We start from the raw sequence: 22,857 nt of genomic DNA on the forward strand, positions 1-22,857 counted from the left end.
TAAATATTCATTGGAAAGACTGATGCTGAAGCTGAAACTCCAATACTTTGGCCACCTCATGTGAAGAGCTGACTCATTTGAAAAGACCCTGATGCTGGGAAAGACTGATGTCAGGAGGAGAAGGGGACGACAGAGGATGAGATGGTTGGAGGGCATCACTGACTCAATGTACATGGGTTTGGGTGTACTTAGGGAGTTGGTAATGGACAGGGAGGCCTGGAGTGCTGCAGTTCACGGGGTCTCAAAGAGTCGGACATGACTGAGTGACTGAACTGAACTGAACTTCACAAAAGTTGAAATGATCTTACGGAGGGGCCCTTTCAGTTAATTGAATGTACTGTAGTCATTTTCACATCCGCACAGGTAGTAGGGATTGACATGTTTTATACGTATGCATCCTTGTCATATAAATTCCAGAATTTGACTAATTGGAAAGAATAATAAAGGAAAGTGCTAGTGAGATAGAGTAACTAAACTTCATGTGATTTGCCATCAGAGAGTCTGCCAGGATTTAGCATAAGAATATATTTTACTCTCTGAGAAGCAAGATGTTCACTGTGTGAATCAATGCTTTTTTTGTTTTTTTTTTTGAAAGTCAGAAACCTCAGTCTCATTGGAGCTGGCTGTAATGTTGTCATACCTGTACCAACAAGGATGGTTGATACACCCCAGGAAAATTCAGAAGACTGTCAGGTAAGTAAAATATCTTGGGATTATGTGTACATATATTTAATGTTCAATCTCTTCAGTATTCAAAGAAAAAAATGCCATGTGTTTTTTTCCCCACCACTAAAAAGAACATCCAACTCATACTAGTCTCTGTGTATTAAAGATAGTATGTGACGTACATGAACTTTCTACTTGGTCATTTGTATTGGATAACCCAGTTATCAGAGATTTTGAGTGGGAGTCAAACCAATTGGCAATGCTGGAAGCTGGCAGACAAGCTGTGGCATACTTTCTATGTTTTAAGCCTACAATTCTAATAACTCTTTTAAGTTACAATCCCTGTAACTGAAGATTTTGTGGATTGGATCCCCTGGCAAAGGAAGACAAGCTTCAACCAAAGATGCTCTTTACTCAAGGATATTTTAAGTGCTCATTTTTAGTAGGTCAGTCCCAGTAGAGTGAGTGTGAAAAGCACAGATGACAGAATATTAACAAATTGGTTATTGCTTCAGCAAAGACATAACCATTCACTTATCCATGTGAGATACCACTGTGCCTTATACACACCAATAGAAAAAGGGGTGGGAGTGATTTACTTGGACCACCCTCCCAATCTTCTTTCCTTCACTGGTTAAACTTCTCCCCTCTCAAATTCTAAGTTATATCATCTGGTTACTTATGTTCTTCCTGGGGAAGTCATATCCCATGACCTGTGACCAGATGCTTCACACATCTCTGAAAGTGAGAGGAGGAGCCAGCCACATCCACCTTGATGCTGATAAACTACAAACAATAACAACTCTCAGTCTCTACAGAAATGACTAAGAAGAAAGAAATCAAGTGAGGCTGAGAGATCTGAGGCAGCACATTAGGGGCATCTGATGCATATTCCATTAGTATTCTTATCTTATTTCCTTTATGAGCTATAAACATAAATAAAGGGTAATGAACACTAAAAAGGGCTATATATAAGTCAACATTCATTTGAAGTTCCTTTTATCACTTAAATCACTGGTCTAAATGAATCATTACATTTTCCATCTACTGAAGTCACTTAAAAGTTTCCTGAAGTGATATTTCCCACTACATCAGGGAAGTAGAATAAGGAAATATCTTTCTTAGGAAAGGAAATTATATATGAAATAATTTATTTCCTTTTTCTAGGCAATATTATTTTAGGGGATATCTATTGCCTGCTATTATTAAATCCTGGTGAGAGAGGGGGCTATTAGGCCACTATTAAATAGTGGGAGGAAATTTCTGTAGTTCATTTCTTTTTTCCTCAAGATATGACAAACATGGTTTGATAAACTGGTCAGAATTATATTTGCATTAACTAGTAATATTTTATACACTGTTAACATCTTTAGGACTTCCCTGGTGGCTCAGATGGTAAAAAGTCTGTCTGCAATGTGAGAGACCTGTGTTCAATCCCTGTGTCGGAAGATCCCTTGGAGAAGGAAATGGCAACCCACTCCAGTATTCTTGCCTGGAAAACCCCACGGATGGAGGAGCCTGACAGGCTACAGTCCATGGGGTTGCAAAGAGTTGTACACAACCGAGTGACTTCACTTTCTTTCCTTTAACATCTTTACTTAATAGGCTGTTGCTATGACACCTTTTTACCAAGAACTGTTACAATATCAAAATGAACTGTTTGATGATCCATGTCATTTGATGTGGCATTTTTTTAACCAAGTTTTATCAGTGTGGTGTATGTATTTATAGGTTTTCTCATCACAGCTGGGGAATATATGTAGCCCAGAACACAGTAAATATACTTCTGCTTCTAATGCAAGAATTTGTAATTAGAATATATAAGGAATGGAAATTTATGAATATATGTGTTTATCTGTGTGAGGAAGAGAAAGAAGTCAGGTATTTTACATGTCAAACTGTTTCTTCCTGCAGTCAAAATTTAACATTCAAGTAATTACCAATATCTTCAGGAGAAATGGCCATCTGCTTTCAAAAAATTCAAAATTAACTTTTAAATACCATCACTTTGTTAGTAATTTTAAGTTGAGTAGTGCATCCTGAGTCTCAAGCCATGATCACCAAGTCAAATACTATAGAAGGACTGCTTCTTGGTTATCAGATAGAGTCAGTAGATTTTCTCAGTAACAAGATAGTTAAAATAGCAGTCAAACTCACAGAAGCAGAGAACAGAATGGTCATTGCTAAGGGACAGGGGAGGGAGAAATGGGGAGATATTGGTCAAAGGAAATAAAGTTTCTTTTATGCAAGAAGAATAAGTTCTGAAGGTCTAATGTACAGCATACATGACTATAGGTAACAATACTGCATTAGATACCTAAAATTTGCTAAAATGGTAAATCATAAGTATTGTTATCATGAAAATAAAGTAATAAAATAAAAGAAGAAAAATACAAAAATATTTTTTTTCAGTGATGTATGTATTAATTCACTTGATTGTGGTGATTATTTCACAATGTATACATATATCAAAACATCAAGTTGTACATCTTTATATCCAATTCTTATTTGTCTATTATCTCTCAGTAAAGATAAGGAGAAAACTAGACTAACAGAGGGAAAAAAACAAAAACAAATTTAAAAAGAAAAAAGGAAACTTGAATTTTTATTCCTATTTGAGGACAACTGCCTTTTCAGAGCAAGGTCATTCAATACTTCAATGATACAACTGATGCACTGTAAAGCAACAATCCCCTCCTTCTTTCTATATTCTCTTTTCCACCAAAGCCTCCAATATACTTTTTTTTAGTTGTATATCAGCCAAGACCAGTTACCAGCACCTCATTATATTCTGACACTCCATTACATTCAGTAGAGCATCCGTAGGTTCATTTGTAAGACAGGTAGGAGAACCTGCACAGCCTGCTCTCGGTGGTAAATGCATCAGCTTTGACAATACGTTCTGTGTCAGACAAGCCACACTCAAGCCTCTCTACAGTAATCCTCATAATTATCACCAATTTCCTATACTCACTATTTATAAAGTCAGAGATTTTTTTCAGTATAACAGGAATTTGTATCCATACTCTATAGACAACTATAAACTTAATACAGATGAGAGAACATACATAGTTTTCAACAGTTCAACATTTATGATTAACTGGAGATCAGCCCTGGGATTTCTTTGGAAGGAATGATGCTAAAGCTGAAACTCCAGTACTTTGGCCACCTCATGCGAAGAGTTGACTCATTGGAAAAGACTCTGATACTGGTAGGGATTGGGGGCAGGAGGAGAAGGGGACAACAGAGGATGAGATGGCTGGATGGCATCACTGACTCGATGGACGTGAGTCTCACTGAACTCCGGGAGTTGGTGATGGACAGGGAGGCCTGGCGTGCTGCGATTCATGGGGTCACAAAGAGTCTGACACGACTGAGCGACTGAACTGAACTGAACTGAACTGAATTCTTTCTAGGTTCAGTCATCCTACTTACGTTGTCCTCCGTTTCCTAATCTTGCTAGGAACAAATTTGTATGATTTTCTTTTTACCACATGACAATGATTCCTTTCTGTATTGCTAACATGCAGATAATCATCCATATATACAACTCAAGCTTAACACTGGGATCTAACTTTTTAGAGCAGTGCCAGCAGCAGCAGCAGCAGCAATAGAACTTTCTGCAATGACGAAATTGTCCAGTGGTGACTATTAACCACATGTGCTATTAAAGACAGGAAATGTGACTGGTGTGACCCAGTTTTAAAATCTATAATTTAAATGTAAATAGTTAAAGGTTCTATAATATGGGCAGTAGTTTGAGAGAGTAAACTCAATTTTCAAAACCATAACCTAAAAAATACACCCAATACATCAAGGCACATTGGAGTCTAAAATTTTGACCAATTATTTGCAATATACAAATTCTATTCCTTGTAACGTAAAAACTTTGGATGAGTTATTGCTTTCAAAGTGTCAGTAAATTAGGATATTTTACCATAAAAAGGGTGAACATTTTTTATCTCCTTACTCTCTGAAATGAGAGTTCCTATGAACAAAACCTTTCACATATTAGGAAAAAATTTAAGAACAAGGAAACATTTGAAAACAACTATTCTCATTTTTATAGCTCAACAGTCCCCACTCTTTTCAAAGAAGCAAAGTAAGGATTGGACAAGGTCACATGACTACTGAGGAATAGTGTGAGTTATAGACTCAGGCATACTGGCTTCTACTTAGTGCTCTTTAGGCTAAACATATCTAATGTGAAATAATCATAATAAGTAGCTGGTTTGTTTTTTTTTTTTAAGAGAATAAAATTTAAAAGACTTGATATTTTAGAAATGAGTTAAAATTAAACATTCCCAAAAGCACTATCTTGAATAGCAGAGCCAGGTTTTCATGAGTGTTTTCAACTAAGAGCTTAATATATGATACGTAAATGGTCTTTTTAGCACTGAGCTTTGGGTCTTGCAAACATTATTCCGTATTGGAGTAATCTAAGAGTCATCACAAACTCAAAGTGGATTTATGGACTCTTAGTTTGTTTACAGTTTCACAGGGAAGCATTTTTCTTCATACATACATTTATACTGTAGTACATAGATCATTTTTATGGCTTAACATGTTTTAAAATGAAAAAAAAAGACAATAATAGAAAACGCCTGTGTTCCCACAAGCACTAATTAACAAGCATAAGATTTTGGCATTTTGTTTTAGAAACTTTAGGTACAAAAGATATTGCAGGAAAAGTTGAAGTTCCTTTTGTTTCCTGCATTGTATTTTCAATATTTTTCAGTTTTACTATTTAGGCGGATTTACTGCCTCCTCATATCCCAGACACAGTTGGCAGAAATAATCTGTTGATTAATCAGGATAATAATTAAAAAAAATCTGAATCTGCTCTTGCTTGGATAAATGAAAGATGTCTATCACAAAGTCTGAAATTACTTAAAGATCCATTGGATAGAATGAAGAAATAAATGCTTGGGTAAAAGGCCACATACAACTTTCTAGCTATTACATTCATTCTCCACTGCAATCATTCCAGAGATTGCCCTAGCTTTCCTTCCAAGGTTTACTTTACATAAGAAAACAGACTAACGTCGAGAATATTTTGAGAGTTCTGTCTGTTTCTTGTTCTCAATTCTTGATTTGCTATTTCTGCAGAATTTAGACTAGTCCCTTAATTGATTTTGGCATATAGAAATTATAACAAACTAGCTGAAGTTTCAGTGAATTAAAACAAACAGTATTTCTGGTGGTGAACAAATTGTCTTTAGAGTTGTCATTACTGGAGGAAATAAATCTGGTCTTGGTATTAGAATCATGGAAATTTGATTTTAATTCCAAATTTTATTTCTGGCTTATCTAGTTGTGATCTTATGTGAGATGTACAAGTTTCCTCTGAGGTAACTTTCTTTCTTTCTAATAATTTGGCCAAATTAAATGAGACTAAAAAGGTGAAAGAGCAAAAGAGAGTATTAGTAATATAGGAAGCTATCAATAATTATTAGATAAATACCCAATAAGTGATTTTGGTGACTCAAAACTCTTACTGCTTGCACAATACTTAGATACTTGAAATGAATACTCTTATGACAGTAATTCTATGGAAGAACTACAAAGAAAAACAGATTTCTTACATGGAATCACTTTTTTTTTTTTAATTGATTATTTGTAGGTCAATAAGACTAACCCTTAAAATATACTGGAGACTATTATACTCAAAGACCTTTAGCAAATACACTTTGGGGCTACAAAAGTTAAACAATGTTTTGTTGTTCTCTTTGCAACAGAAAGAGAAAACTAACAAGTATTTTTCTTTCTATTTTCAGTTTACCATTTCCTAGATTGGAAAACATTATACCTATTAACTAACATCCATAAAATGCCTTAAGTTCCAACTGGTTCCTCAATTAGAATTTTACAAAGGGACATGAAATTCATTCACCTTTTTTGGATTCAGTAACTTAATTAGTAAAATCATTTATTATCACTAATTTACATGCCAGAAAGTCAGCCCAAAATAGTTAAATTTCATTATGTTTATTAAACAAGATTTGTTTAGTATGCATACCATGCCTATGTTATTTAAATATGCATTACTAATTTCAAGAGCAATCTGCTTTGTATATAAAATTCTTTAATTCTCGCAAACAATAAAAATGATTAATTCTATTTAATGGTTACTAATTGTTAAGTTACTACATTCTTTAAATACATCAGGAAGTAGGTATGGTCATTATCAATTTAGCAGGTAAAGACCTTGAAGTTTAGAGAGGTTAAATAAGTTTTAAATGTCAAAGAGCTAGTAAATGATGTCGGGCAGTGTCTAATTCTGCAACTTCTTCCCTAATATGCTGTACTATATTAACATTTTTATGATACATATTTAATCACTTTACAAAATTGTTTTAAAATTAAATACCTGCACATCATTCTACATTACTATTAATTATATATTTTAGGTTGTGTGCATGCTACATTGCTTCATTCATGTCTGACTCTTTGAGAGCCTATGGGCCATTGCCCATCAAGTCATCCCTATGCAGATTCTCCAGGCAAGAATACTGGAGTGGGTTGCCATGGTCTCCTCCAGGGGATCTTTCCAATCGAGGGGTCAAACACACATCTCTTATGTCTCCTGCATTAGCAGCCAGGTTCTTTATCACTAGTGCTACCTGGGAAGCCCATATTTTAGGTTACGGCTAGTATGATAAGAAAAGAACATATAATCAGAAAAATTTTAAATCTGACTTGCAAAGTAAACAGCTGCTTACATAGAAAAGTAGATTTATAAAATATGAATTATATGTTAAAAATAGAGAATAGTTTGTTAAATTAGTAAAAAAGTATTTATATATGGTACATAAAAATATTTCATAGGAAAGGATAGTACTTACATAGTTCAAACTAAGAGGTGTTATTGAAAGACATAAAATGAGATATCAAGAGTAAATGCTTTTAGAATATCAGATTTACTATTGTAAAAGTCTATTAATGTAATGTAATTAATGGAACTCTAATCAGGGTTCAGAGTTTAAGGAAAAAAAAAAAAGAATGATTTTAAATTCCAAAATAAGAAAAACAGTTAAATAAAAGCCAAATCCATTTTGAAAAAGCAAAATTTTAGGAAGGGCTATGACATCATAAATCGTCTGCCTGCAATGTAGAAGACCCAGGCTGGATTCCTGGGTTGGGAAGACAACCTGGAGAAGGAAGGGGCAACCCCCTCTAGTATTCTTGCCTATAGAATCCCATGGACAGAGGAGTTTGGGGGGCTACAGTCCATGGGGTCTCAACAGTCGGACACGACTTGGCAACTAAACCCACCAACTATGAGATCATAAAATTTACCAAAAGTCTACTTCATTCAAACTAGTATAATATTGGCACAGGATAAATTAACTATTACAATATAAAATATAGGAATTGTGCTAAATATGTTGAGGAAACTATTCTATTACAAAGATCATTTTATTTCAATTAAAATAATTCAATTAATTAATTATTTCAATTAATTAAACTTAAAAGCTTTTGTACAAAAAAGGAAACTATAAGCAAGGTGAAAAGACAGCCTTCAGAATGGGAGAAAATAATAGCAAATGAAGCAACTGACAAATAATTAATCTCAAAAATATATAAGCAACTCCTACAACTCAACTCCAGAAAAATAAATGACCCAATCAAAAAATGGGCCAAAGAACTAAACAGACATTTCTCCAAAGAAGACATACAGATGGCTAACAAACACCTGAAAAGATGCTCAACATCACTCATTATCAGAGAAATGCAAATCAAAACCACTATGAGGTACCATTTCACACCAGTCAGAATGGCTTCGATCCAAAAGTCTACAAGCAATAAATGCTGGAGAGGGTGTGGAGAAAAGGGACCCCTCTTACACTGTTGGTGGGAATGCAAACTAGTACAGCCACTATGGAGAACAGTGTGGAGATTCCTTAAAAAACTGGAAACAGAACTGCCTTATGATCCAGCAATCCCACTGCTGGGCATACACACTGAGGAAACCAGAAGGGAAAGAGCCACGTGTACCCCAATGTTCATCGCAGCACTGTTTATAGTAGCCAGGACATGGAAGCAACCTAGATGTCCATCAGCAGATGAATGGATAAGAAAGCTGTAATACATATACACAATGGAGTATTACTCAGCCATTAAAAAGAATACATTTGAATCAGTTCTAATGAGGTGGATGAAACTGGAGCCTATTATACAGAGTGAAGTAAGCCATAAAGAAAAACACCAATACAGTATAATAATGCATATATATGGAATTTAAAAAGATGGTAACAATAACCCTGTATACGGGACAGCAAAAGAGACACTAATGTATAAAACAGTCTTTTGGACTCTGTGGGAGAGGGAGAGGGTGGGATAATTTGGGAGACTGGTATTGAAACGTATAATATCATATATGAAATGAGTCGCCAGTCCAGGTTTGATGCATGATACTGGATGCTTGGGGCTGGTGCACTGGGACTACCTGGAGGGATGGTATGGGGAGGGAGGAGGGAGGAGGGTTCAGGATGGGGAACACATGTATACCTGTGGCAGATTCATTTTGATATATGGCAAAACCAATACAATATTTTAAAGTTAAATAAAATAAAATTAAAAAAAATAAAAGAGAATTGAATTATTGTTAATTATATTTACTTATATTAATTTGCAAGAAAATTAATATAATTTATTGTTTTATATTTATGTTTATATATATGCATATATATATAATGACACTTGGATGTATAGAATATGACCAAAAAAAGAAAAACAGTAAGGATAAAAATAATCCAGGAGCCAATAAAGGAAATATAGCTCAACTGACTAAAAAAAAATATTGTTTTGTTAGAGTATAACAGAATTGATATGCATAAACTACAAATATTTAAAGTCTAAAATTTGCTCAGTTTTGACTTACATGTGAAATCCTCACCACAGTCATGATAATGAAGGTATCCATTAGCTCAAAAACTTTCTTATACTCCTTTATAATTAATCCTTCCTTTCCTTTTTAAAATTGCTTTCTGTCACTGATTATTTTCTATTTTCTAGACTTTTATATAAATGGAATTATACAGAATCCATCTGGATTCTTTCACTCAGCATAGTTATTTTGAGATTTCTCCATGTTGCTGTACCAATCATTTCTTTCATTTTACTGCTAAATTCTATTGTATGACTACATCACAATTGGTTTACTAATTCACTTGTTGATGCATATTTGGGCTGTTTTCAATTTTATTCATTTTGAATTATCTTTGTCATGCAAAACCACGGCAAGTACGGTTGCACTATAAGTTTATCTATAAGTGCATTCCCTACGTCCCTCACCAGGCAGAATGTGGGCACAACCAGAGCCTGGACTTGGCCCCTACTTGCCTGCCCTCTGGCAGAGGGTCACATTTGTCCAGCTCCACGGTCCTGTGACTGTGGAGAGAGGACCTGAAGGATGCTCAGGGCCATTCATGGTTGAATAGGGTCTGCTGGTGCCATTGAGGGTCCCCGCCGGAGTCTGTTTCCACCCTGAGTGAGGTGGAGGGCAGACTCTCCCACCCATCCACCCAGCTTTGGACCAAGAAAGGCTGCCGGGCCCAAGGCCATTCCCAGAGTGTCTGCTCCCAGCCTCCCACTTGTCCCCTACAGCTTTCTGGTTCCTGGCCCCCCAGGACGTCCCCGTCAAGACAGACCTCGCACTACAAGGCTTTCTCTGCCGCACCCCCACCTCGCTACCAAACCCACATCTGCACTCAAGGGTCATCCACCCCTTGCCCCTGGAGTCCCAGCACAGGTGGGAGAGCAGTGTCGGCCACCAGGGCTCAGTGCTTTGTGTAAACTATAAGTTTAACTTTAGCTCAAAGCTTTGAGTCTCACTTGCCAACTGCCTAGTTGAAATAGTCTATAGAATTAGCAGGAACTCAAAATGGATTTACAGACTATTTTTATACCTGTAATGACTTATTTGCTCCCCCATATAAGTTCATTCTCTATTATAATTTAAATGTTTTACAGTGCACAAAAAAGAAAAAGGGCAATAAAAAGCACCTATATTTCTACAATCAATAATTAATAAGCTTAATTTTTGTCTTTTTTGTTGTTTTAGATATTTTAGTAATAAAATATAGGTTTAATGAAAAGTGAAAGTCACTCAGTCATGTCCAGCTCTTGCGATTCCATGGACTATACAGTCCATGGAATTCTCCAGGCCAGAATGCTGGAGTGGGTAGCCTTACCCTTCTCCAGGGTATCTTCCTGACCCAGGAATTGAACTGGGGAATCCTGCATTGCAAGTAGATTCTTTACCAAGTGAGCTATCAGGGAATCCCAAAATATAGATTTAAATTATTTCAAATATAACATGTTAATAAATAGCAAAGTCAAATAAAAAAGCAAAACACAGACTAGAAGATGTATTTGCAGGAAATGTGACAGAAAATGGTTATTACATATAATAGATATATTCAAAATAGGTCAATTTTTCAAGTTTTTTAGTTTTTCATATGTGACAGACTGTATTACTTTTTTTATATTAAACATTTAAAATGTTCCTTTTCCTATTTTATATCCTCTTCCTTTTTTCATTTTTCCCTTTTCCTCAACCTTGAAATCTCGAAATAATTCAACTCTAAAGCTAGTGACAGAAGCTGAGCAAAAGTAGTACAGTTTGTCCCTCAATCCTGACTCCTACAACAGAACTCAGAGTGGTTTAGGATTCCAAGTGGGGTGAGAAGGACGTTCACGTGGAAATGCTGGCATCCTTCCTTGTTTAGTGGATGAGAACCAAGTAGGGCAAAGAGGAAATCTACTCTTGGCTTATTGTGGAGATTGAGAGTCTGAGTATGGGGACAGGTCATCCTAACTAAGGAGCTGCTGGAATGTGGTGGTAGAGCCCAAGCAGGACAAGGATAACGTTCACACAGAGGAGGGAGTGGAAGTTGAGATGGGAAACTGCTATTAAATTGGACAAATGATCAAGTAATACCTTTTATTAAATACAGAGAAACACAGTTTTCTCAATGTTAAGCAATGGAATTACAATACAAAACTATGATATTAATAGGAATTTTGAGTATTGGTTTGTGTTCACAGTTTTCAATTTAAATAGATATAATAAGATGATTGATAAACTGAAAGTAAAAATGTACAGAGTTGTGCGTGTGTGTCTATGTAGCCAGGGAACAGAATTTGATATCAATAAGTGGACCTCTAACAATTATATTTTAGTTTCTAAATTTTCTACTAAAATAAATTAGAACTGCTTGGGCAAAAAGTTAATTCTAGGATTGAGTAGGAAAAGCACAAGAAAGCCTGGCACTCCTTATTGTGCAAAAAAAATGCCAAAGGAATAACAGAAAAATGACGAAGAACATAAAGCCAGATTGAATGGCCAAACTGGGGATACTCTGAATACTCAAAAGATGATTATGATCCAATGAATACAAAGAAAACAAAATTTCATGAGCATGTGGTGTGTGTAATTTTATGAACAGTGGGATTTTTACAGAGCTTCAAATTCTTCAAATTACATCTTTCCCCAAATCCTAAAAATGAAGGAAAAGAAAATCTTTATAATAGAGAAATGAAATATTCCAACTATCAAGTAATCAACATAAAAACCAGTAAAGGGATATACTAGAGCTGTATACCACCTGAAAAGATACAGTGAAAGAACATACCACTTCAGTGATATTCTTGCTGAAAATACATGAGTATAATCATGAGAAGACACTAGAAAAATATAAATTAAGGGACAACCCTAAACAACTGACATTCAATCCTCAAAGCCAAAGAAAAATAACTCTAGAATAAGAATAACTCTAGAGAGGAGACTAAAAAGGCATGGCATCTAAATGTATTTACTGATTATTAACAATAGCTATTTAATAGAAGGGTTTCCCTGGTGGCTCAGTGATAAAGAACCCATTGCCAATACAGGAGAGGCTGGTTCAATCCTTGGGCTGAGAAGATCCCCTTGAGGAGGAAATGGTAATCCACTCCAGTATTCTTGCCTGGGAAATCCCATGGACAGAGGAGCCTGGCAGGCTACAGACCCTGGGGTTGCAAAAATTCGGACATGACTTAGTGACTCAACAACAACAACAGTGTATATATACATATACAATACAAATATATGTGTGTATATATATGACTATTATTCAGTCATAAGAACAGGAAATCCTTCCACTTGCAACCCCATGGATAGATCTTGAAGGCATTATGCTAAGTAGAATAAATAAGAGAGAAAAAAAAAAAACAAATACTGCATTTAATTTATATGTGGGATCTAAAAAAGAAGTTATACTCTTAGTAACAGAGTAGAGAAGTGGTTGCAGTGGCTCAGAGATGAGGTAAGAAAAAATGAGGTTGGTAACAGAGTACAAATTTTCAGCTATAAGCTAATGTCTGAGGTTCTAACGTAAAACATGGTGACTATAGTTTATAACACCATAGTATATAATTGAAATTTGTGAGAGGAGTAGAAAAATAAGACACATATGTGAGATGTGAGGTGATAGATTTGTTAATTAACTAAATTGTGGAATTCCTTTCACAGTATATTGCAAAATTATATCAAATAACCACTATATGTACTTTCAATGTCTTTGATGTTGTTGAGTCCCTAAGTCATGTCTGACTCTTTGAGGCCCCATGGAGAAGGCAATGGCACCCCACTTCAGTACTCTTGCCTGGAAAATCCCATGGACAGAGGACCCTGGTAGGCTGCAGTCCATGGGGTCGCTAAGAGTTGGACACAACTGAGCAACTTCACTTTCACTTTTCACTTTCATGCACTGGGGAAGGAAATGGCAACCCACTCCAGTGTTTTTGCCTGGAGAATCCCAGGAAAGGTGGAGCCTGATGGGCTGCCGTCTCTGGGGTCGCACAGAGTCGGACATGACTGAATTGACTTAGCAGCAGACTGTAGCCTGCCAGACTCCTCTGTCCATGGGATTTCCCAGGCAAGAATACTGGAGTGGGTTGCCATTCCCCGTCTATGGAATTTTCCACACCCAGGGATTTAACCACATCTCCCGCATTGGCAGGCAAGGCCTCCACCACTGAGCCCACCAGGGAAGCCCTTGGAGTTTAATTGATAAATACAACTCATATTTGTGAAACTCTAATAAAGCAGAAACAAATAAATGCAATAAATGGTTCTGAAATGGGTCATTTTGCTTTATAGGATATTATTGGGAGATTGTAAAATTTAATTGATCTGAGAAATTAGATATTAGTAATTATCAGTGCTAATTTTTAATTGTTGAATTATCTAGTCTTCCTGTTTCTCTCTTTTTCTGTACAGGAGAATGTACATGTTTATAAGAAAAATACACTATAGTATGTAGAGATGATGAGGCATCAGATCAATAATTTACTCCTAAATAGTTGAAGAAAAATTATTCTTTATATTGTAATTCTAATTTTTCTACAGGCTTGTGACTATTTTATGTTTTTAAATAAAAAGGTAATATTTAAGTGAAGACAAATGAAAATACTATGGCTATGATGCAATATGAAAACAAAGAGAATAGTTAAAATTAACATTTTGAATAATTTTTAAGCAAATGTAAACATTAAACAACATCATTACCATTTATAGTTACCTAAATTAATTCATCTGCAATCCAATGATTTATAATTATATGCCTAAATAGCTCACATTACAATCTGTTTATATGTGTTTAAATTAATTACATAGTCAATGAGTTCCTCTCATATATCCTGGATAATCCTTATTAATTTCTCCTCAATGAATCCATGATGCTTAATTTGGTTAAGCAAATACCTTTACTATCATAAATTAATGCATGTGATGTACTTAATATTCACAGTGAATTTTATCTCATATAAAACAATACCGATGGATTAAAGGTGTTCCAGGCAAGAAAAATAATTTCAAAATCTATTATTATGTTGAATATAATTATTTTATTCAGTCTATAGCAGTGTGTCTGCTCATTAGGGAACTTTTAAAAAATCAATTATAATGAACCGATATGTCAGGAAAATGTTAAGGATTAGTATTTTTCAATGATTTGTGCACTAATTTAGAGGGAGAATAGATTTAGATTAAAAGTTGTGAGTACCTTGACAACCAGTCTCCGCCGTTTTGTCTTAACCTCTTTTTAAGAACATAAATGAATTTCATGTGCGTGCTTTCTGCTCACAGCACAGTTTACCACTTGTCTGCCGATATCCTTTCCTATGGAGATAGAGAAAGGGTCCCTTTGAAAATGCGGGTCACAAATACCATCAGTTATTTCAATGGGAGTTCAGTATTTGGACAGGAAAATGAGGACTAAGGAGAAAGTATCTGATTCAAAGTTGAGGGAAAACATTTGTTGTCTGTAGGCCTCATGCAGAGAAGACTGAATCCATTGATAGGGATAGGCTTATTGGTACCACATGTTTTGGGAGACAGGCTCCGCTTCATGAAGCCTCTCTGATTAGACAGTGCCACACCTGTCAGGGTTCTGCGATGATGAGTCAGGGCTTCCTAGCTGCAGGACTGGCCACAGGTAGACATTGTACTTCCCTTTGTGGGCTACAGTCCATGGGTTACAAAGAGTCAGACAAGACTGAGTGGCTTCACTTTCACTATATTATCTCAAAAACTTAATAACATCCTATTTCAAGTGACAATCTAATCTCAACAATTACCTCCAATAATAAAGGTAAGATGTAGTTGAAATGAAACCTCTATGTGAAAGTAGTAGCAAGCTTAGGAAAGGCATTTCTCCAGGATGTTACTACTATGGAGATGTGATCATATATAAAGCCACTAAGAGGAATCTGGCAATAGACATGTAGTGACTATAATACATAATATCTAGCATGGATATGGAGAAGGCAATAGTACCCCACTCCAGTACTCTTGCTTGGAAAATCCCATGGATGGAGAAGCCTGGTAGGCTGCAGTCCATGGGGTTGCTAAGAGTCGGACATGACTGAACGACTTCACTTTCACTTTTCACTTTCATGCATTGGAGAAGGAAATGGCAACACACTCCAGTGTTCTTGCCTGGAGAATCCCAGGGATGGGGGAGCCTGGTGGGCTGCCATCTGTGGGGTCACACAGAGTCGGACACGACTGAAGTGACCTAGCAGTAGCAGCAGCAGCAGCATGGATATGTAAAGAAAATAATTCTCCAAAGATTCTCGAAAATGATTACATATGAGATCCTGATGAAATGTTAAACTTTTTATTAAAAGTAGGTGGGTCCCTAGCTAAATATGTTTTGTAGTGTTCATGAAAATGGGATTTAATAGGCTTGTAAAATTGGGAAACACCAGGAATAATTTTAAAAGAAGAAAACAATTCTAACCTTTCAAATACTGCAGGTGAAGTTTTGAAAGTAAATTTTGCCTCCCTCCCAAAATATGCCAAAAGTTTTCGTACTATAGATAGAACCTTTTCTCCTTTGCCATTAGTCCAGTTGCACTTGTTCATAGGGTTCTGCTTCCTCGAGCCTCTCACCCAGGACTTGAGACACAGTTCATAGAGTGAAACGGCTGCCTACACCTCAGCTCTGGAGCTGCATGCAGAAGCTGTCCTCAGCACTCAATCCAAAATGGCTGCAGGATGCAGGAGGTTGTGCCCTGAGATGATGCGCCTGCGCTGTTATCTGGAGTGTGAGTGCAGGAGCACCACAGCTGTACCCTATCTAGGAGAACTCTGCCCCTTTCCCAATTATAAGATCCCTATAAATTTGCCTGGCAGCTGGGGAAAGCGCATACTCTATATGGTAGACATATCTTCCCATTTATTCCATGATAACCTATATGAGAAAATCTTGAATGAATATATGTATATGCATAACTGAATCACTTTGCTGTACACTTGAAACTAACACAACATTTTAAGTCACATATAGTTCAATAAAACAAATATTAAAAGAATACAACTTTCCTTTTCTTCTGAACTGAGCTTGGTCTCCTAAAGTTCTGAACAACTCAGGGCAGGAGGACCCTTATAGGGGCCCTAATGGAAAGGATCAGTAATAGATACATTGGATAAAATTAAACTATCTTCCTGAGAAATGGCAAATATTCACTTTAAATTATGAAACAAAAATATACATATTTAGTGCCATACTGATGACATTCCATAAAAATTAACTGAGTTATATCTCTTTAAGACCATTCTTTTTTAAAGCAACACTTTTTATTTATCATCATAAGCATGCATAACTCTACAGTAGAAAGACACTACAGAATTCTAATATTTAAATAAAAACTATAGTTAGATACCATACAGGAAATTTCTGGAGTTTTTGTGCTTGAACAGAAATAAATTCCATATAAGTTAATTTATGTCATGTAAATAGGCCATTCTTTGATAAATAATGCTTTTGATAAAGTTAACTTTATTGAATGAGCAGCTCTACTTAAGTGAAGTGTTTTAGCCACTTTCATATAAATAATATACTCTTGGAAAATTTAGGACACCTGGTTAGATAGAAAATAGTTTATACATATTGTAAGACACCTAGTTGGGTAAAAATAAAGGAGGAAATAAGGATATTTGAAATTTCTGCTAAAACATAGATTTTTTAAAACCATTTTGGTTTTAAAAATGGTTTTTTTAAAACCATTTAAAACCATTGATGATTGACTTGGGAAAAGCTATACGTATTTAATATACACAACTCAAAGACTTTGGGGATAAGGATACATTCATGAAATCATTACCACCAAGACAATAAATGAATGTTTTCTCCCAAAGATTCCATTTACCCATTATTATTGTTGTTGAAGAGCTTTTTTTTTTTTAGTTTTAAAGAACTGTAATATAAATTTTATTTTACATTGGAGTATAGTTGATTAACAATGTTGTGATAGTCTCAGTATACAGCAAAGTGACTCAGCCAACATATACATGTAGCCACTCCCTTTCAAACCCCCCTTCTATTTAGTCTGTCATAACTGAGCAAAGTTATCTGTGCTATACAGTAGTGAAGACCATTATTTTTGAATACAATTGTTTTTACCTAAAATAACATAATGTATGATTAAAACAACAACTTATTTGTTGTGAACATTCAGGCTCTTTGCTATGGATCATGGCAAGATAGTTTTCTATATTTTTTTCCTTACATTTTCTAGTTGCTCTGCTATAGTGAAGATTCAATTCCAAGTTTTCTAATTTGTCAGTGACTGTAATAAAGCAGATCCAACTCACAGTGCAGGTTAGCTGTAGGTGAGTCAAAATTATTAGTAGTTATATTGATCCTCAGATTTCTTTTTAGGAAATGACAGTGCTGCTACAATTGAATGAAGATGGCAGTGACAAATCAGCAAAGTGCTGGCTCACTGATTATATCCTATTCTGACAAGACCAATAGATATAGAAGTAGCATTGATTTTGCTCCCTAATTTTCTCTTGTCCTTTCCAATGAGAAATACCATACCCAATGCACCAGGATATGACTAACATGTAGCACTGTAGCATCCATGATTCCAGAGTTGAAGAGCTATAGACAGCTAGTTCAATGGGACTCTGATCAGGGGCCTCTTATAGTCACAGTTTATACAGTAACATGAACACTATCATCATCAGTCTTTGAAATTCTGTAATTGAAACTGGTAAAAAAAAAAAAAGTGTATATATACCTTTCTATCATGTTCACACTTACCCAAGGTACAAAAGCCTAGGAATATTTGGGATGACAAACAACACAGGATCACATAGTTGCAAAAACGTTGAGTGTATATTATCTGCTGCTTTGGAGTAACAGTTCAAATTCCTATCAGTTTTGTTGAGACAGGCTCGACCAGCAGGGTTTCTGAAAACAAAATACTGTAAAAGAATGAGAAACAAGACACAAGAATCCAGTGCAAAGCGAGGATCAGGGGACCAACACCGCTCCAAGGTGGAGGTGCTGACACTGAATCCAAGTCAGCTTAATTATACTTTCAGCCGTGAAGGAAAGAATATGCGGGGAGTTAAGCTATAACCTATGTGGCCTTCAGGGCCGAAGAACAAAGTGATCATTAACCACTGAGTAACTAAGAAACAGTAATCAATAAAAAATCAGTAACTAGACTAATATTTTTATCTATAGATTTTCCACCAGATACATAAAACATGTGACTATGAGACGCCAGTTGAGAAAAAGTCTGGGGTCGGTTTTCTGACTCTAGGATCATACCTTGTTTTCAAGACTGTGAACTGTGCCCTCTGGACTTTTTCCAAGAGTCTCATGCCTTATAGAAACCAGTTTATCAATAATTATAATTTTCTTTTGTGGTCCTTGCCGGGGCCTGCTGTTCTTTTATCTTCTTGTCTTCTACACAGTTTCAATGATTTTCATGTCTAAATAGAAATGGAGTATTCACTGTATCAAATTACAAATATTTTACACATTTATTCAACATTTTCTTTATCTAATATGTTGAAAACTATCACTAGGATTTGTTCTAGAATTAAAAATAGTGCAAGTGTTACTGAGAATACTTTGTAGACTTATAGAAGGGATTTTAAGCCATATGCAAAATTTTTATCTGCTATCTTTGAAGCATTCAGAAGACAAAACAATCACAAATGTTAAAAATTCTTTGTGCTACCAGAGGTAAATCTTTGACGTTAACTTTGGAGCTTAGGACTACATGACTGTGCAGGGGTGCACATGTATGCATGTGTGTGTGAGAAAGGGGAAGGGGGACTGTGGCACTACCTGCTTTTTCAATATACAAAACAAAGCAAAATTCTATTCTGGACTGGTGGATTTGTAGACATTGGGCAGCAAACTTGCATTCAGTGGTATAAAAGTTCCATTTCTGGATGCAAAAGTTATTATGAGGACAGTGGATTTGGGCTTCCATTGAGAGGTTCTTAGGAACCAGACATCAAATTGCCAACATCCTCTGGGTCATCAAAAAAGCAAGAGAGTTCCAGAAAAATATCTATTTCTACTTTATTGACCATGCCAAAGCCTTTGACTGTGTAGATTATAATAAACTGTGGAAATTCTGAAAGAGATGGGAAAACCAGACCACCTGACCTGCCTCTTGAGAAACCTGTATGCAGGTCAGGAAGCAACAGTTGGAACTGGACACGAAACAACAGACTGGTTCCAAATAGGAAAAGAAGTACATCAAGGCTGTATATTGTCACCTGCTTTTTTAACTTATATGCAGAGTACATCATGAGAAATGCTGGTCAGGATGAAGCACAAGCTGGAATCAAGATTGCTGGGAGAAATATCAATAACCTCAGAAATATTAATAACCTGCAGATAACACCACCCTATAGCAGAAAGTGAAATAACTAAAGAGAGTCTTGATGAAAGTGAAAGAGGAGAGTGAAAAAGTTGGCTTAAAGCTTATGGCATCCGGTCCCATCATTTCATGGCAAATAGATGGAGAAACAGTGGAAACAGTGGCAGACTTTATTGTTTGGGGCTCAAAAATCACTGCAGATGGTGACTGCAGCCATAAAATTAAAAGATGCTTGCTCCTCAGAAGAAAAGTTATGACCAACTTAGACATCATATTAAAAAGCAGAGATATTACTTGGCCAACAAAGATCTGTCTAGTCAAGGCTATGGTTTTTCCAGTAGTCATGTGTGGAAAGGAGAGTTGGACTATTAAAAAAGCTGAGCGCCAAAGAATTGATGCTTTTGAACTGTGGTGTTGGAGAAGACTCTTGAGAGTCCCGTGGGCTGCAAGGAGATCCAACCAGTCCATGCTAAAGGAGATAAGTCCTGGGTGTTCATTGGAGGGACTGATGTTGAAGCTGAGACTCCAATACTTTGGCCATCTGATGTGAAGTTTGAAGGGATTTTCCAGGCAAGAGTACTGGATTGGGTTGCCATTTCCTTCTCCAGAATGAAAAGCACTGCATGGCAATTTAAAATGACATTCAAAAAGTAGCAACTAGTTAAAAAACAGGCTTTTTAATGATTCTTCAGTAGTACTGAGGAGGTGCTGGACTGTTGAGTCTTAAGAGAAAAATGTAGTCTAAGAATGCAGTTTAGATATTAATGGAAAAGACACCCACATATGGCTCACTCAGATCATTGGGCTACAGTGCAGGTGCTGACTCTTGATGGCATTCCATTCCGCTATCACTTATCCATACATCATGCAATACAGGGAAAATGCCTATACACTGCCCTTTAAAGCATATGCCATTTGTTTCTGTTTATCATCACCTTCACCACAACCAGACCAGGCCAAGCCACCATCTACACCTGAGTTATTGTAGTGTTTTCTATGAGTTCTCCTTACTTCCTATTTTATCTCCATTACAACCTTCTCTATACACAAATTATATTTTTAAATGTAAATCAGATCATATCACTCACTTGTCCCAAACAGTTTTATTCCATTTTACTCTTATAAAGTAATTCAAGTATCTTAACATTATTTATAAGACCCTGACTCCTGCCTAATGTGTCACTCCTTGATACTCTCTCTGCTTTAGTAGTAAAAAAGTTTTTGCAATTCCTCAAAGGCATTACTTAGCACCTTTATGCTTCTGTTTCTCACTGCACATCTTCCCATAACATGTTCCTTCACACAGCTTCACATAGCTCTATTCTTCCTGAAATAGATTTCCCAACATTCTCTCTACTTTTTTTTCAAAGTACATATTGATTTAAAAAAAAAAAAAAAACTTTTGTGGTATTTTTTTCTTTTTATTATAATCTTAAATAAACCAAAGAGAAGTTGAAGGAATTCAGGAATTCCTATATATCCTTTATTATGATTCAACAGTTGTTTACATTTTGTCTGTTTGCTTTTTCATTATTATTCTCTCTATATACCTATATCTATCTCCATAAGTCAGTATAGTAGTTATATTTCCCACCAAAATTGTTAAAAAAATACAAAATAAGGAAATTTAGCATTGATTTTTATTTAATCAATTATCCATATTTAAATTTTTGAAATTGTCATAATATTGTCCATTGTATTTTTCTTTGCCTTTTCAGGGTCTATCATCCATTTAATTGTTATGTCTCAAGTGTTTGAGAGTCTATGGACAGGCTGTTTTGTGTTGTTGTTTACTGCTAATCCCATTAATTAGAACTTGTGAGGCAACATAGCACTAAGTTTATAATCATGGGCTCTAGAGGGCTGGCTTGGTCTTGCCATCCATCAGCTGTGTAAACTATGGCAGGTGATATAAATTCTCTGTGATCCTAGACTCTTCTTTTGTAAGATAAGGATGATGGCAGTCATTTTCCAGGGCTGAAGTATGATTAAAAGAATTTATGCATAAGTGCTATATTAATCTCTGCTATACAGTAAGCATTATATGTCACTGTAAAACACAATATCTGGCCAATACCTGGCAATCAGCAAACAGCTGCTGAATGAATAAATAGATTTGGTGATACATGATATAGTATAGATTTCACACATATCCCAGATCCTTACAATTAAAGTTTCAGAAGGATGATACTGATCATTGATGTGGAGGGAGAGGAAATTCTGTGGTCATTCAATAATGCCGGCTGACTGAAGCCCTGCTATTGTGAATATATGGTTTCCAAGGTCACTTGGGATATCGTATGTCACCAATACAAGGGGGAAAATGGAATCAAAATGGTGAAAAAGCTCATGAAGGTTATTTATGGACCAGGTCTATAACATGAATAAATATATTTTTTTTGCTAGAACTCAGCCAAATGCCATACCTAACAATAAAAGAAAAAGGCAGATGTGGTTTAGCTATGAGCACAGAAATATTAATAACAGAAAGTTATTCTAGTGAACAGCCATACAGACTGAAAACCATAAAAACTGTTTAAAAATAAGTAAACAAAGATGAAAAATAGCATTTATTAATCATATTCAAGGTGGTAGAAATTCTGCACCTACTACATAGGATTTCAAAATCACAGCTATTAAAGTAGCAGATTCCTATATGTGACAATAAATTGTTTTCCCATAATGATACATAAAATGACTCAGGGCTGAGTAATCAGGAGGAACGCAAATGCTGAAGCAGTGAGAAGTGAATGGTAATACTTCGGGAAATGGTGGATGATCCAATGTGACTTGAGTCATAGAAAGAATGGAGAAATGGATCTAGAAAGCCAAATATGGCTTCCCTGGTAGCTCAGGTGGTAGAGAATCTGCCTACAATTCAGGAGACCCTATTTGATTCCTGGGTCAGGAATTTCCCCTGGAGAAGGGATAAGCTACCCACTCCAGTATTCTTGGGCTTCCTTGGTGCTCAGACAGTAAAGAATCTGCTTGTAATGTGGAGACCTG

This window comes from Bos indicus x Bos taurus, chromosome 8 (genome assembly GCF_003369695.1).
Source record: "Bos indicus x Bos taurus breed Angus x Brahman F1 hybrid chromosome 8, Bos_hybrid_MaternalHap_v2.0, whole genome shotgun sequence".
NCBI lineage: Eukaryota > Metazoa > Chordata > Mammalia > Artiodactyla > Bovidae > Bos > Bos indicus x Bos taurus.